This window comes from Palaemon carinicauda, chromosome 9, assembly GCF_036898095.1.
Source record: "Palaemon carinicauda isolate YSFRI2023 chromosome 9, ASM3689809v2, whole genome shotgun sequence".
Taxonomy (NCBI): Eukaryota; Metazoa; Arthropoda; class Malacostraca; order Decapoda; family Palaemonidae; genus Palaemon; species Palaemon carinicauda.
In genome coordinates, this window is record NC_090733.1 from 161,452,129 (window position 1) to 161,469,469 (window position 17,341).

The 17,341-nt window shown below is 41.5% G+C and overlaps 1 long non-coding RNA gene and 12 other non-coding genes across 13 annotated transcripts in view; 5 read left to right on the forward strand and 8 right to left on the reverse strand.

Annotated features, from left to right (window-relative positions):
• Positions 1-17,341, forward strand: part of LOC137647323 (uncharacterized) — a 151,762-nt gene that overhangs the window by 70,972 nt on the left and 63,449 nt on the right. The gene's annotated exons all lie outside the window — the stretch shown is intronic.
• On the forward strand, positions 167-248 carry TRNAL-AAG (transfer RNA leucine (anticodon AAG)). Its single transcript has one exon. It is a non-coding gene; the product is annotated as a tRNA-Leu (tRNA).
• TRNAE-CUC (transfer RNA glutamic acid (anticodon CUC)) lies at positions 607-678 on the reverse strand. The gene has a single exon. It is a non-coding gene; the product is annotated as a tRNA-Glu (tRNA).
• TRNAE-CUC (transfer RNA glutamic acid (anticodon CUC)) lies at positions 1,554-1,625 on the reverse strand. The gene has a single exon. It is a non-coding gene; the product is annotated as a tRNA-Glu (tRNA).
• TRNAL-AAG (transfer RNA leucine (anticodon AAG)) lies at positions 2,287-2,368 on the forward strand. The gene has a single exon. It is a non-coding gene; the product is annotated as a tRNA-Leu (tRNA).
• Positions 2,727-2,798, reverse strand: TRNAE-CUC (transfer RNA glutamic acid (anticodon CUC)). The gene has a single exon. It is a non-coding gene; the product is annotated as a tRNA-Glu (tRNA).
• Positions 3,674-3,745, reverse strand: TRNAE-CUC (transfer RNA glutamic acid (anticodon CUC)). The gene has a single exon. It is a non-coding gene; the product is annotated as a tRNA-Glu (tRNA).
• TRNAL-AAG (transfer RNA leucine (anticodon AAG)) lies at positions 4,406-4,487 on the forward strand. Its single transcript has one exon. It is a non-coding gene; the product is annotated as a tRNA-Leu (tRNA).
• TRNAE-CUC (transfer RNA glutamic acid (anticodon CUC)) lies at positions 4,846-4,917 on the reverse strand. Its single transcript has one exon. It is a non-coding gene; the product is annotated as a tRNA-Glu (tRNA).
• Positions 5,793-5,864, reverse strand: TRNAE-CUC (transfer RNA glutamic acid (anticodon CUC)). Its single transcript has one exon. It is a non-coding gene; the product is annotated as a tRNA-Glu (tRNA).
• On the forward strand, positions 15,286-15,367 carry TRNAL-AAG (transfer RNA leucine (anticodon AAG)). Its single transcript has one exon. It is a non-coding gene; the product is annotated as a tRNA-Leu (tRNA).
• Positions 15,726-15,797, reverse strand: TRNAE-CUC (transfer RNA glutamic acid (anticodon CUC)). Its single transcript has one exon. It is a non-coding gene; the product is annotated as a tRNA-Glu (tRNA).
• TRNAE-CUC (transfer RNA glutamic acid (anticodon CUC)) lies at positions 16,673-16,744 on the reverse strand. The gene has a single exon. It is a non-coding gene; the product is annotated as a tRNA-Glu (tRNA).

Here is a 17,341-nt window from a genome sequence, read left to right on the forward strand (position 1 = left end):
TTCAAATGAAAGTTGCAGCTTAGCCAATTAGGACGCAGAGAATACTGCTTTTGGTTTAATGTTGATATTTAGGCCTTGGATACTAAACAGTTTCTAATAAGAAATTTAGACTGACTGGTTATAGAAGCATCTAAGACCAATTGGCTGTCTGAAACATGCTTCACAAGGTAGCGTGGCCGAGCGGTCTAAGGCGCTGGTTTAAGGCACCAGTCTCTTCGGAGGGGTGGGTTCGAATCCCACCGCTGCCATGAAATTTTAGTACCAATATGAATCATTTCCTAATGCGGAGTCTGATTGGATTTTTAACTAATAATAACCCATTACTGTATTAGGTGTCCAAAAATAAAGATATTATTGAATAAGGTAAAATTAAAAAGATAACCCTAAATATTTTATCACTCATGAAGTATACACCACAATACTGTATATTATTGTAAAATATTATAAGAATCATTTTATATAAAAGTCTAGTGAGATAGCAGTTCAAAGCAGTATATAAATTGTATGTGTATTCCTCCATTAACCTACATAAATCGATGTCATGTTTTGCATATAAGCAAGCCTTTACTATCAATTTTCAATTGGTTCAGTTTATCTGAAAAGAGCTTCCCGTGCCGGGAATCGAACCCGGGCCTCGCGGGTGAGAGCCGCGTATCCTAGCCACTAGACCACACGGGAGATGGTCTTTCATTATAGAAAGAAGATAAGTGAAGAATATTTGAGCATGATTTATACAGTATATGTATTTCGTGGTATCACTTTGTCCTTTGTATAAGATAGAGTAACCTATTGTAGGCTATTTCACTGTGATGCTATCAAGTAATGTATCACAGAATGTATGTTTCTCCTGGAATTCAATTACTGTGTTTCCTACGGTACCAAATATATTGAGTATTAGGATTATAATTCATTTACCATAAATGGAAAATGGAATTAGAATAATCTGTTGAATAAAGGAATTGCAAAATTAATGATTAATATCAATGTACTAAGCTTAATTTTATTGGGCTTTTTCAACACGATGCTCCACAAGGGAAATATGTTATACAATTCTTTTATTTCTAGAGCTATTAATATTATTAAAAAAGATACTCAGATTTGTCTGAAAACTTGCTATTTGTAGATCCAATTCCCTATTGATATCCAGTTCAACATTGCTGGTTAGCCTTTTGGTGTCAACATTATTTATTTTCAGTGGAGAAACTTAAGATTTGACTGCAACAAGCTTAAGAACACATTAATTCTGATAGATTAGCAGGAACATTTGAAGCCAATTGGCTGTCTGATAGGGCTTCCTTAGGTAGTGTATCCAAGCAGTATGATGCACTGGTGTAGGGCACCAGTCTCTTTAGGGGGATGACTTCCTCATGAAGATTTATATCTATAAGGTTATACTGTATATGGAAAGTTTATTGAGATAACAAATCTGAGCGGTGTAGAAACTGAGAGGTGTGTGTATTCCCCTTTCATCTTACGTCAATCAATGTTATATTTTGCATATAAGCAAGTCTGTACAATCGGTTTACTAATGCTTTTCTGTATTCGAAAAGAGCTTCCCGTGCCGGGAATCGAACCCGGGCCTCGCGGGTGAGAGCCGCGTATCCTAGCCACTAGACCACACGGGAGATGTTGTTTCATTTGAAAGAGAGGATAATTGTAGAACACTATATGTATTCTGTACAGTAGTTAATGTGTACCTCATGTCTTGTTATCACTTTGGTCTTTGTATCAAAATAGTTTTATAATTGCTTTTAGAATTTTTCACTGATATCAAGTGATGTATTGAAGAGTGTAAGAATCATTTGAAATTTCTATATTTTGGTGGTATCATATCTTGGTTTTAATATTATGTTGTATCTACCATATGTGAAAATTTAAGGAATGAAATTTTCATTGGACTAAAAGAATTTATAAGTTTGGCAACTGAAAAATGTGGGGTTGAAATCAGTACTATGAGCCTAAATTCCAAGTTTTTTTTTAATATTTTGTTATTCATAAAATATTATATGATTTATTTAAAGCTATAATTACTGTTTAGTGATGACGCTTTGGATATTTTTGTGAATTCACTTAATTTAGTATGAGTGTATTCCATTTTTAGGTCCCAAATCCATTTGAGTTTCAAATGAAAGTTGCAGCTTAGCCAATTAGGACGCAGAGAATACTGCTTTTGGTTTAATGTTGATATTTAGGCCTTGGATACTAAACAGTTTCTAATAAGAAATTTAGACTGACTGGTTATAGAAGCATCTAAGACCAATTGGCTGTCTGAAACATGCTTCACAAGGTAGCGTGGCCGAGCGGTCTAAGGCGCTGGTTTAAGGCACCAGTCTCTTCGGAGGCGTGGGTTCGAATCCCACCGCTGCCATGAAATTCTAGTACCAATATGAATCATTTCCTAATGCGGAGTCTGATTGGATTTTTAACTAATAATAACCCATTACTGTATTAGGTGTCCAAAAATAAAGATATTATTGAATAAGGTAAAATTAAAAAGATAACCCTAAATATTTTATCACTCATGAAGTATACACCACAATACTGTATATTATTGTAAAATATTATAAGAATCATTTTATATAAAAGTCTAGTGAGATAGCAGTTCAAAGCAGTATATAAATTGTATGTGTATTCCTCCATTAACCTACATAAATCGATGTCATGTTTTGCATATAAGCAAGCCTTTACTATCAATTTTCAATTGGTTCAGTTTATCTGAAAAGAGCTTCCCGTGCCGGGAATCGAACCCGGGCCTCGCGGGTGAGAGCCGCGTATCCTAGCCACTAGACCACACGGGAGATGGTCTTTCATTATAGAAAGAAGATAAGTGAAGAATATTTGAGCATGATTTATACAGTATATGTATTTCGTGGTATCACTTTGTCCTTTGTATAAGATAGAGTAACCTATTGTAGGCTATTTCACTGTGATGCTATCAAGTAATGTATCACAGAATGTATGTTTCTCCTGGAATTCAATTACTGTGTTTCCTACGGTACCAAATATATTGAGTATTAGGATTATAATTCATTTACCATAAATGGAAAATGGAATTAGAATAATCTGTTGAATAAAGGAATTGCAAAATTAATGATTAATATCAATGTACTAAGCTTAATTTTATTGGGCTTTTTCAACACGATGCTCCACAAGGGAAATATGTTATACAATTCTTTTATTTCTAGAGCTATTAATATTATTAAAAAAGATACTTAGATTTGTCTGAAAACTTGCTATTTGTAGATCCAATTCCCTATTGATATCCAGTTCAACATTGCTGGTTAGCCTTTTGGTGTCAACATTATTTATTTTCAGTGGAAAAACTTAAGATTTGACTGCAACAAGCTTAAGAACACATTAATTCTGATAGATTAGCGGGAACATTTGAAGCCAATTGGCTGTCTGATAGGGCTTCCTTAGGTAGTGTATCCAAGCAGTATGATGCACTGGTGTAGGGCACCAGTCTCTTTAGGGGGATGACTTCCTCATGAAGATTTATATCTATAAGGTTATACTGTATATGGAAAGTTTATTGAGATAACAAATCTGAGCGGTGTAGAAACTGAGAGGTGTGTGTATTCCCCTTTCATCTTACGTCAATCAATGTTATATTTTGCATATAAGCAAGTCTGTACAATCGGTTTACTAATGCTTTTCTGTATTCGAAAAGAGCTTCCCGTGCCGGGAATCGAACCCGGGCCTCGCGGGTGAGAGCCGCGTATCCTAGCCACTAGACCACACGGGAGATGTTGTTTCATTTGAAAGAGAGGATAATTGTAGAACACTATATGTATTCTGTACAGTAGTTAATGTGTACCTCATGTCTTGTTATCACTTTGGTCTTTGTATCAAAATAGTTTTATAATTGCTTTTAGAATTTTTCACTGATATCAAGTGATGTATTGAAGAGTGTAAGAATCATTTGAAATTTCTATATTTTGGTGGTATCATATCTTGGTTTTAATATTATGTTGTATCTACCATATGTGAAAATTTAAGGAATGAAATTTTCATTGGACTAAAAGAATTTATAAGTTTGGCAACTGAAAAATGTGGGGTTGAAATCAGTACTATGAGCCTAAATTCCAAGTTTTTTTTAATATTTTGTTATTCATAAAATATTATATGATTTATTTAAAGCTATAATTACTGTATAGTGATGACGCTTTGGATATTTTTGTGAATTCACTTAATTTAGTATGAGTGTATTCCATTTTTAGGTCCCAAATCCATTTGAGTTTCAAATGAAAGTTGCAGCTTAGCCAATTAGGACGCAGAGAATACTGCTTTTGGTTTAATGTTGATATTTAGGCCTTGGATACTAAACAGTTTCTAATAAGAAATTTAGACTGACTGGTTATAGAAGCATCTAAGACCAATTGGCTGTCTGAAACATGCTTCACAAGGTAGCGTGGCCGAGCGGTCTAAGGCGCTGGTTTAAGGCACCAGTCTCTTCGGAGGCGTGGGTTCGAATCCCACCGCTGCCATGAAATTTTAGTACCAATATGAATCATTTCCTAATGCGGAGTCTGATTGGATTTTTAACTAATAATAACCCATTACTGTATTAGGTGTCCAAAAATAAAGATATTATTGAATAAGGTAAAATTAAAAAGATAACCCTAAATATTTTATCACTCATGAAGTATACACCACAATACTGTATATTATTGTAAAATATTATAAGAATCATTTTATATAAAAGTCTAGTGAGATAGCAGTTCAAAGCAGTATATAAATTGTATGTGTATTCCTCCATTAACCTACATAAATCGATGTCATGTTTTGCATATAAGCAAGCCTTTACTATCAATTTTCAATTGGTTCAGTTTATCTGAAAAGAGCTTCCCGTGCCGGGAATCGAACCCGGGCCTCGCGGGTGAGAGCCGCGTATCCTAGCCACTAGACCACACGGGAGATGGTCTTTCATTATAGAAAGAAGATAAGTGAAGAATATTTGAGCATGATTTATACAGTATATGTATTTCGTGGTATCACTTTGTCCTTTGTATAAGATAGAGTAACCTATTGTAGGCTATTTCACTGTGATGCTATCAAGTAATGTATCACAGAATGTATGTTTCTCCTGGAATTCAATTACTGTGTTTCCTACGGTACCAAATATATTGAGTATTAGGATTATAATTCATTTACCATAAATGGAAAATGGAATTAGAATAATCTGTTGAATAAAGGAATTGCAAAATTAATGATTAATATCAATGTACTAAGCTTAATTTTATTGGGCTTTTTCAACACGATGCTCCACAAGGGAAATATGTTATACAATTCTTTTATTTCTAGAGCTATTAATATTATTAAAAAAGATACTTAGATTTGTCTGAAAACTTGCTATTTGTAGATCCAATTCCCTATTGATATCCAGTTCAACATTGCTGGTTAGCCTTTTGGTGTCAACATTATTTATTTTCAGTGGAGAAACTTAAGATTTGACTGCAACAAGCTTAAGAACACATTAATTCTGATAGATTAGCGGGAACATTTGAAGCCAATTGGCTGTCTGATAGGGCTTCCTTAGGTAGTGTATCCAAGCAGTATGATGCACTGGTGTAGGGCACCAGTCTCTTTAGGGGGATGACTTCCTCATGAAGATTTATATCTATAAGGTTATACTGTATATGGAAAGTTTATTGAGATAACAAATCTGAGCGGTGTAGAAACTAAGAGGTGTGTGTATTCCCCTTTCATCTTACGTCAATCAATGTTATATTTTGCATATAAGCAAGTCTGTACAATCGGTTTACTAATGCTTTTCTGTATTCGAAAAGAGCTTCCCGTGCCGGGAATCGAACCCGGGCCTCGCGGGTGAGAGCCGCGTATCCTAGCCACTAGACCACACGGGAGATGTTGTTTCATTTGAAAGAGAGGATAATTGTAGAACACTATATGTATTCTGTACAGTAGTTAATGTGTACCTCATGTCTTGTTATCACTTTGGTCTTTGTATCAAAATAGTTTTATAATTGCTTTTAGAATTTTTCACTGATATCAAGTGATGTATTGAAGAGTGTAAGAATCATTTGAAATTTCTATATTTTGGTGGTATCATATCTTGGTTTTAATATTATGTTGTATCTACCATATGTGAAAATTTAAGGAATGAAATTTTCATTGGACTAAAAGAATTTATAAGTTTGGCAACTGAAAAATGTGGGGTTGAAATCAGTACTATGAGCCTAAATTCCAAGTTTTTTTTAATATTTTGTTATTCATAAAATATTATATGATTTATTTAAAGCTATAATTACTGTATAGTGATGACGCTTTGGATATTTTTGTGAATTCACTTAATTTAGTATGAGTGTATTCCATTTTTGGGCTCAAGCCATGGCGTCCTGATGGAAGGTTCCTTTTTGGTAGCTTCCTTGGGTATAAGACTACTAAGATATTCCCAGAGAATTTAACCACAGGTTATCACAGAATTCTAACTTCTGGAGCGAGTATCTCAAAGGTTTCCCTTCAAGACATCGTAATTTCAACAGGGGACGCATGTCTAAACGCGCCACATAGCTATCTTCACCCCGAACAGAGTTAATGCTTCGGTGTGTAAGAGTAGAGAATAGCTGGGAGCCGTTCCACAGCTAATCTCACTCGTGGCTACTACTGATACTCGAGACGTAAACAAACGGACGCCATTGCTCTAATGACGTCACGCCCGTCTCCATCCTTTGTTTAGTAGCTGCCCTACTTAGACGGATTTTCCCTGTGTTAACTTTATCGTTTTGCATCTTCGCTATGTCGTTACCTTCAGCCTCGCCTTCTTCTGGAAAGTTGAGTACAAGGTTCCAGTATTGTTTAATTAAGCTCTGGCCGTAAAGTAAATATTACTTTTCGAGATAATTGCTGTTTTGTGGCAGAGCTGTGCCTCTACCGGACCCGCCATTTTATGGCGTCGTTGTTGTTATGCATGTCTTATTTAGTTAGCCACAACAACGTTTCCGGCATTATATACTAATCGATTACATTAGTTTATTTAGTCTTCATAGCTAGGAACTTTATATCGTGTTTAGACGCTTTTTATCGGTCATCGAGTGACCTCATACCAGTCGGCTACTATAGCCCCCAGGCCAGGAGCCTACATACAAGTGTTCATGCATGATTTATTAGTGATCCTAGACTAAGTTATGAAGATAGTGGCATTATTTTACAATACTTTTGACAGTGATGCAAATGTTTTCGCCTTCAGGGACCATATAGGGGATAGGCTAGTCAGTGACTCTTTCTAGCCTAACCTAATGCTAGGACCCCTATATGCTTCCTTCATCCCCTGCCTTGGCATTCCCTCTATTTAGCCTTGATTCCTTTTCTGAGTAAAGGGATTAATTGTCTAATAGAGTATATATCGCCTCTCTGTCCTCCCTAAAGGAATGAACCCCCTTTAGGGCTGAGTCCGAGAGTGAGGTTAGGCTAGCCTACCTCTATGGCTAGGATAGTCTATGACTTTCCTGCGATAGCGATATGTCTTCTTCCTTTCCTAGTTCAGGACTCTTAGCCCTGTTCTAGGTTAGGTTAGGAAGGTTTCTCTGTTCCATGCTGAAACTGTACTCTTGCACCGTTTTAGCTGATCTGCCTGATCTTAGGGTAGGGAGTGTCCTCCCTTTCCTTAGTGGCCGCTCTGGTACAGAAACCCTTCCTGGGAAGACTTCTCTCTTCTCCCTCCCCACCTATCTCTTGTATAGCCTAGCCTATGCTTAGGTTAGTTTATACCCATCTGTCCCCTGTCCTACAACTCCTCCTTAGGGTGGAATAGTAGGGCTACCCGAGCTTCCTTGTGCAGTCCGCTCTGGTACATATACCTTCATAGTGTCCTATAAGGTTAGTTACCAGTATAGTTCTGCATATGGGAGTCTCCCCCCCCCCTTGGGTGTCCCCTAGCCCTCCCTTGGGCTACCTTGCTCCCGGTCCCTAGTGACCCCTGCTCATGGATGTTAGAGCCTGCCTCTATCATGGGTACACCCCCTCAGGGAGGGGGAGGGATGTCTGGAATCCTGATGGTACTTCCTACATCCCTTCCCCCCTCCCCCCTGTCTCTCTCCCTTTCCGGGTGCCGGTCTCTTGCCGCCTCTACTGTCGGCAATACCTGCCTCCTACTTGGTGACTCTCCCTACCTTGCCGCCAGCCCCCCGTGTACCGAGGGACTGCCGGCTGCCGCCGGCTACTACCGGCGGCTCTCCTACTCCTATCTAGTCGTCCGCTTGCCGGTCGACCGCCGGAGTGCCGGCATATACTGCCGGCAACCCGATACAGCCTTTACCATCCTTATCCCAGTCACCAACCTGGCATCCTCCGACTGCCGGAGACGCCGCTCCCTGCCGGCGTGCCGCCGTTGTGCCGGCGGCCGCCATCCTGTTATTTGACTGACTTTGAACATTGTCTGTCCTAATGTCAGAATCTATGCTGGAGCGAGCTCCGGCATGCCGGCGGCTTGCCGGATGCCCCGGAGGCGTCAAGAATACTTGCACCCCCTTACTGTAGCTATCATAAGACTATGATAGCCCTATATCGCAAACAGATAAGCTGCTTCTGCTATTAAGATCAGTACCTAGTACTGCTCTATTAGTGATCATGCTGTCTCTTTGCATTCTTCTAATTCCAGCATGCTATGTGCATCTTAGCACGGCTGGTTGCCAGAAGCAGTTACCTTTTAAATGAGGCCTTCTGGCCCTTAACTGGGAACCGAATGAATTCGGTCCCAATCTTGTCCTTGGTTTTTTCCATGGAATTCCAAAATACTCGGAATTCTAGGAAACTATATCCAGTGCCCTCGGTCACTCGGATTATCCAGGAACCAAGCTTATGGTAACCAGCCGGGCGAGATGCATGGAGCATGTTCTCCTTTACTATTTTCATTCTCTATGCATCACACCTTCTTTAAGTTAAAATTAATGATTAATATTAACTTAGTTTAAGAGCCATTCTTATGACTCCCCCATACTCATTTTCTCTTTCTTCCACAGGAGGAGCAGACGAAGTGTGATTTCGCCTTCTGCGCTGTGAAACGCCCGCAGTTTTACGGGCATACGGCTTGCAGGACTCACGCCCCTTGTGCAGACAAGAAAGGGGATTTGAAGTTTTGGAATCCACTGGATTGTACGGTCTGCCAGGCCTACCTAGTTGAGGCCTTCCATAACCCTCCTTCAGCGGAGGTTAGAGACATTTCTCGTGAAAAGCTGCGCAAGTGGGTGCGTGGCTTCCAGAAAAATGCTACCGGACCGTACCTGGCCACCGAAGAACTGAGGTCACTATTGTTCCCTAAGGCCTCCTCTGACTCAGTGGTACCCAAAGATGTGATCCCCACTGTCCAAATTACGGTGGAACCTGATGTGGTCATGGCTCAGTCCATGCACGAGTGTCGTTTGGATTCCGAGGATGACGAACAGATTTCAGACGTCTCGGAAGACACGGAGAAGACGCTTATGGCTCAAGGAGCCGAAGAGGACGAAGACAAGGTGGAGTACACCGAGTCGGAGCTAGAAGCTGCTCCCTCGTCCATCCCCCCTCCTACTCCTACACCGACGGAAATGTCTATTCCGTCTACCTCCTCGACTCCGGATCCTTCTTCTTCTACTCAAGAACTGATCCGGCTGATTAGAGCCGTCATGGACGACAGGCTGAAGGAGAACCAGGAGTCCATCAGGTCGATGATAGGATCCAGAGAGCCGAAGAAGATTTCGGTCAAGGATCTCCCCGCTTGCTCTCATGCCAACCCGTGGAGGTATGCAGAGCATATGGTTATTGCGACCGGCAGGATCTTTGTCAGTGATAAGATCGGCACGGTCCCTTTGGAAGATGTAGAGTTCTTCCCAAGCTTTGAGGCCTACCCGGACTGTTACGTCCGGCTTCGTTCCGAACCTGCCTCGAAGGAAGAGACCGAACCTAAGGAAGAGATAGTGTTCGATCTCGCAAAGGCCCAGGCTATGCTAGCCTCCGCATTTAAGAGTAGAGGCTTTACCTGCTCTAAGCTTCCGGCATTGAGCAAGAAGCACCCTACTTACGTTGCACCTGATACTGCGGTTCTTCCATTCTTGGAAAAGGCCTTAGCTGCATGCCTTAAAGCGGCGGAAGAAGGGAAACCCTGCCCTGCACTGGAGGAGTGCAGACCCTTCTCCATCGTGACCCCCCGTGACGCTCGACACTGGAAAGATGTTCAGCATACTTTCGTCGTGGGAAGGCTCGATCCTGACGTCGCCGGACGTCAGTTTAATGAAGACCTCCCTAAGCTCAACGATCACCTCCTTCGCCGGGAACAAGACACGAAGGAGAGGCTTGCGGCATCTCTTTCTCATCAAGTCCAACTGGAAGTTATGGCCTGTGACACTAGAGTACCAGATCACTACATGGTACTCTCCAAATCCCACTTACTGACGGTAATGAAGGACTTGTACCACTTCATAAAGGCTCGAAGAGCCTGTCGTGAATTCGTGTTTGCCGGTGCCACCGTGAAACACGAACCCCGGAGGCTGATTTCCTCCAACATCTGGGGAAAGCACCTGTTTCCTTCTGACCTTGTGAAGGAAATAACTGACAGAGCCGCCACGGAGAATAGGAACCTTCTCCACAAGTGGGGCATGTCCAGGAAAAGGAAACCCTCTCAGGACGACGGACCTCAGCCTAAGAGGAAACCTCAAAAGTCAAAACCCCAGCAACGTCAGCAAAGACGTCAGTTTCCGGGACCCGCTACCTCCCAAGTGGTTGCCCAACCACAACAGACCTTTCAATTGGTCCCCCAACCGGTGTTGTCACAGTCACCGGTCTTCACCCCTGCCTTTGAGCAACCATCAACTACCTTTCATGCCAAAGGTAGAGGCTCATTCAGGGGTGCAAGCAAAGACGCATCTCGCCGTCCCTCCAGAGGTAGAGGAGGAAAGGGAGCTAGCGGCCGAGGCAACAAGTCCTCGGGACACCAGAAGCAATGAAGTGCTTCCGGTGGGAGGAAGACTCCGCCAATTCCAGGATCGTTGGACCTTCGATCCCTGGGCACACAGCATCATCAAGAACGGTCTAGGCTGGAGTTGGACGCAACCACCCCCAATCTTCCAGCAGTTCTTCCAGCAATCAACCCCCCTTCTGGAAGAATATGTTCTAGACCTCTTGAACAAGAAGGTGATAAGGAAGGTAAAGTCCACCAGGTTCCAAGGGAGACTGTTTTGTGTTCCCAAGAAGGACTCAGACAAACTCAGAGTCATTCTGGACTTATCCCCCCTCAACAAGTTCATAGAGAACAACAAATTCAAGATGCTGACGCTTCAACAAATAAGGACCCTTCTGCCTCAAGGTTCCTACACGGTCTCTATAGACCTGGCGGATGCCTACTGGCACATTCCAATGAACCATCACGCTTCCTCCTACCTAGGATTTCGACTCCAAAGGAAAAGCTACGCCTTCCGGGCCATGCCCTTCGGCCTCAATGTGGCCCCTCGGATCTTCACAAAACTGGCGGATGCCATAGTACAACAGCTCCGCCTAAGAAACGTCCAGGTGATGGCCTACCTCGACGACTGGCTAGTCTGGGCTCCATCGCCCGAAGAGTGTGCAAAGTCTTGCAACGAAGTTACCCAGTACCTAGAACACCTGGGATTCAAGATCAACGAGAAAAAATCTCGCCTCTCTCCAGCTCAGAAGTTTCAGTGGTTGGGAATCCACTGGAATCTTCAGTCACACCGCCTTTCCATCCCCCAGAAGAAAAGGAAGGAAATAGCAGGGTCTGTCAAGCGACTACTGAAATCCAAACGCATTTCAAGACGACAGCAGGAACGAGTTCTAGGCTCTCTACAATTCGCCTCAGTGACAAACCCAGTGCTTCGTGCACAGCTAAAGGATACCGCGGGAGTCTGGAGACGCTCGGCATCCATCGCTCGAAGAGACCTCAAGAGACGGCTTCCAAACAGACTACGACGCCTCCTAAAGCCGTGGTCGGAAGAAAAGGCCCTGAAAAGGTCCATTCCTCTCCAACACCCTCCTCCATCACTCAACATCCACACGGATGCCTCACTGGAAGGTTGGGGAGGTCACTCCCACCAGAAACAGGTTCAAGGTACCTGGTCTCCACTATTCAAGACGTTCCACATAAACATCTTGGAGGCCATGGCGGTCCTTCTAACTCTGAAGAAGTTATCCCCGCCGCCCTCGATCCACATCCGTCTAACCCTAGACAACTCGGTGGTAGTTCGTTGTCTCAATCGCCAAGGCTCAAGATCGCCCCAGATAAATCAGGTGCTTCTCCCAATCTTCCGTCTGGCGGAGAAGAAGAAGTGGCACCTGTCTGCAGTTCACCTACAAGGATTCCGCAATGTGACAGCGGATGCTCTATCTCGGACAAACCCGATAGAGTCGGAATGGTCTCTAGACGCAAGATCGTTCTCCTTCATCTCTCACCAAGTCCCAGAACTTCAGATAGATCTCTTTGCAACGAGCGACAACAATCAACTTCCTCTGTACGTAGCCCCGTACGAGGACCCCAAAGCAGAAGCAGTGGACGCCATGTCACTGGACTGGAACAGGTGGTCCAAGATCTACCTGTTCCCTCCCACCAACCTTCTGTTGAAAGTCCTCTCCAAACTGAGAACCTTCAAAGGGACAGCGGCCCTAGTGGCTCCCAAGTGGCCCCGGAGCAACTGGTACCCCCTGGTCCTGGAGCTGCAGCCCAAGCTGATCCCTCTCCCGGGCCCAGTTCTCTCTCAACAAGTACAGAAGTCGACTGTCTTCGCTTCATCATCGAAAATCAAGGACCTTCATCTCATGATTTTCTCTCCCTTGCCGCAAAGAAGAGGTTTGGGATCTCGAAGAAAAGTCTAGACTTCCTAGAGGAATACAAGACCGAATCCACGAGACGGCAATATGAATCATCCTGGAGGAAATGGGTCTCCTTTGTCAAGGCAAAAAATCCTAAAGAAATCACAATTGATTTCTGTATGTCCTTCTTCATTCACCTTCATGGACAAGGATTAGCAGCCAATACGATTTCCACCTGCAAATCGGCCTTGGCTAGACCAATTCTATATGCTTTCCAAATTGATCTGTCCAACGACATCTTCAACAAACTACCAAAAGCATGTGCTCGCCTACGTCCAGCACCCCCTCCGAAACCGATCTCCTGGTCACTAGACAAGGTACTCCATTTCGCCTCCAACTTGGACAATGATTCATGCCCCCTCAAGGATCTGACTCAGAAAGTTATATTTTTATTTGCTCTCGCTTCGGGAGCTCGAGTCAGCGAAATAGTGGCATTATCAAGAGAAGAAGGACACATCCTGTTTACCGATTCAGGAGAAGTGACCCTCTCCCCTGATCCGACGTTTCTCGCTAAAAATGAATTACCCACCAAAAGATGGGGCCCTTGGAGGATATGCCCCCTGAAGGAGGATGTCTCTCTATGTCCAGTAGAGAGTCTCAAGGTCTATCTTCGCAGAACTTCGAACTTTGGTGGAGGCCAACTCTTCAAAGGAGAAACATCGGGCAGCGACCTGTCACTGAAACAATTAAGAGCGAAAATCACCTACTTCATTCGCAGAGCGGATCCGAACAGTACACCCGCTGGTCATGATCCTAGAAAAGTGGCATCTTCTCTGAATTTCTTTCAGAGTATGGACTTTGAAAGCCTTAAAAACTTCACGGGCTGGAAGTCCTCGCGAGTTTTCTTTAAACATTATGCGAAACAAGTGCACGAAGTCAAACATTTTGTGGTAGCCGCAGGTAGTGTTATGAAACCTGCACCTAACTCTGCGTAGAACAGTGAGTTACTTGGGACTCTAACTCTTCGGGTGCCTATGTTGACCCTCGAGCGATTCATAGTGATGTCTAAAAACACTTAGTGCTTTTATAACTGTTCTTATCCCAGGTGAAATGTCATAGTGTCACACAAGTGCCGCATGCCTTGAGCATGATGTGTTATTTAAAGACTTGCGTTCCTCGAGAACGAGTACCTACTAATATCCTGAAATTCCTTTTCAGATTCAAGAGCAAGCCTTTATTTCTATGTACATTATTATTACTGTAAATGAACTTTACTTTTGCTGTAAATTATTCAATTTCTGCATTGTGAAATAAAATTTCTATTTTATTACTTATGTGTCTCTTTCAGCTCCTACTTACTATGAAATACATACCTGTCATAGTTTTATTTATTCCTCCTTTCTTATGGTTATGAAGAATTTAAGATGTTTAATCCTAAATTATATTCACCCTGACTAAGTAAGGTTCCTACACGAATACTTACTTCTGATAACCAAGAGATGAACTCTACACAGTGCCCAACCACCACTGGTCTAATTTCAGAATGTTCCTATACAAATACCAAACATTCCGCTTCATCTCTAAGTTCTTTAAGTTCTTCTCTCAGGATGAATAGCCCTTCAATACCACTTTGACGTCGGCATAGCCCATGGGAACTTCACTGCCAAGGGGGGCAGGATACTTCGTCCCTATGGTTCTTTATCTAAGATTACTTTGCTGTTTTGTCAATGCCTAGGCACTTAATACTGGGGGAAAATCTACCACGATACATTGATTCTCTGGTACTCTTCCATCAGGACGCCATGGCTTGAGCCCAAAAAACGGATTTTGAGCGAAGCGAAAAATCTATTTTTGGGTGAGATAGCCATGGCGTCCTGATGGACCCTCCCTACTACTTCGTCCAGTTTTGTTCCCACCCTGTGCTACTGTATCATGGTGATGGGCAGCAACTGGCTTCAGGATGAAGACGGGCGTGACGTCATTAGAGCAATGGCGTCCGTTTGTTTACGTCTCGAGTATCAGTAGTAGCCACGAGTGAGATTAGCTGTGGAACGGCTCCCAGCTATTCTCTACTCTTACACACCGAAGCATTAACTCTGTTCGGGGTGAAGATAGCTATGTGGCGCGTTTAGACATGCGTCCCCTGTTGAAATTACGATGTCTTAAAGGGAAACCTTTGAGATACTCGCTCCAGAAGTTAGAATTCTGTGATAACCTGTGGTTAAATTCTCTGGGAATATCTTAGTCTTATACCCAAGGAAGCTACCAAAAAGGAACCTTCCATCAGGACGCCATGGCTATCTCACCCAAAAATAGATTTTTCGCTTCGCTCAAAATCCGTTTTTAGGTCCCAAATCCATTTGAGTTTCAAATGAAAGTTGCAGCTTAGCCAATTAGGACGCAGAGAATACTGCTTTTGGTTTAATGTTGATATTTAGGCCTTGGATACTAAACAGTTTCTAATAAGAAATTTAGACTGACTGGTTATAGAAGCATCTAAGACCAATTGGCTGTCTGAAACATGCTTCACAAGGTAGCGTGGCCGAGCGGTCTAAGGCGCTGGTTTAAGGCACCAGTCTCTTCGGAGGCGTGGGTTCGAATCCCACCGCTGCCATGAAATTTTAGTACCAATATGAATCATTTCCTAATGCGGAGTCTGATTGGATTTTTAACTAATAATAACCCATTACTGTATTAGGTGTCCAAAAATAAAGATATTATTGAATAAGGTAAAATTAAAAAGATAACCCTAAATATTTTATCACTCATGAAGTATACACCACAATACTGTATATTATTGTAAAATATTATAAGAATCATTTTATATAAAAGTCTAGTGAGATAGCAGTTCAAAGCAGTATATAAATTGTATGTGTATTCCTCCATTAACCTACATAAATCGATGTCATGTTTTGCATATAAGCAAGCCTTTACTATCAATTTTCAATTGGTTCAGTTTATCTGAAAAGAGCTTCCCGTGCCGGGAATCGAACCCGGGCCTCGCGGGTGAGAGCCGCGTATCCTAGCCACTAGACCACACGGGAGATGGTCTTTCATTATAGAAAGAAGATAAGTGAAGAATATTTGAGCATGATTTATACAGTATATGTATTTCGTGGTATCACTTTGTCCTTTGTATAAGATAGAGTAACCTATTGTAGGCTATTTCACTGTGATGCTATCAAGTAATGTATCACAGAATGTATGTTTCTCCTGGAATTCAATTACTGTGTTTGCTACGGTACCAAATATATTGAGTATTAGGATTATAATTCATTTACCATAAATGGAAAATGGAATTAGAATAATCTGTTGAATAAAGGAATTGCAAAATTAATGATTAATATCAATGTACTAAGCTTAATTTTATTGGGCTTTTTCAACACGATGCTCCACAAGGGAAATATGTTATACAATTCTTTTATTTCTAGAGCTATTAATATTATTAAAAAAGATACTTAGATTTGTCTGAAAACTTGCTATTTGTAGATCCAATTCCCTATTGATATCCAGTTCAACATTGCTGGTTAGCCTTTTGGTGTCAACATTATTTATTTTCAGTGGAGAAACTTAAGATTTGACTGCAACAAGCTTAAGAACACATTAATTCTGATAGATTAGCGGAAACATTTGAAGCCAATTGGCTGTCTGATAGGGCTTCCTTAGGTAGTGTATCCAAGCAGTATGATGCACTGGTGTAGGGCACCAGTCTCTTTAGGGGGATGACTTCCTCATGAAGATTTATATCTATAAGGTTATACTGTATATGGAAAGTTTATTGAGATAACAAATCTGAGCGGTGTAGAAACTAAGAGGTGTGTGTATTCCCCTTTCATCTTACGTCAATCAATGTTATATTTTGCATATAAGCAAGTCTGTACAATCGGTTTACTAATGCTTTTCTGTATTCGAAAAGAGCTTCCCGTGCCGGGAATCGAACCCGGGCCTCGCGGGTGAGAGCCGCGTATCCTAGCCACTAGACCACACGGGAGATGTTGTTTCATTTGAAAGAGAGGATAATTGTAGAACACTATATGTATTCTGTACAGTAGTTAATGTGTACCTCATGTCTTGTTATCACTTTGGTCTTTGTATCAAAATAGTTTTATAATTGCTTTTAGAATTTTTCACTGATATCAAGTGATGTATTGAAGAGTGTAAGAATCATTTGAAATTTCTATATTTTGGTGGTATCATATCTTGGTTTTAATATTATGTTGTATCTACCATATGTGAAAATTTAAGGAATGAAATTTTCATTGGACTAAAAGAATTTATAAGTTTGGCAACTGAAAAATGTGGGGTTGAAATCAGTACTATGAGCCTAAATTCCAAGTTTTTTTTAATATTTTGTTATTCATAAAATATTATATGATTTATTTAAAGCTATAATTACTGTATAGTGATGACGCTTTGGATATTTTTGTGAATTCACTTAATTTAGTATGAGTGTATTCCATTTTTAGGTCCCAAATCCATTTGAGTTTCAAATGAAAGTTGCAGCTTAGCCAATTAGGACGCAGAGAATACTGCTTTTGGTTTAATGTTGATATTTAGGCCTTGGATACTAAACAGTTTCTAATAAGAA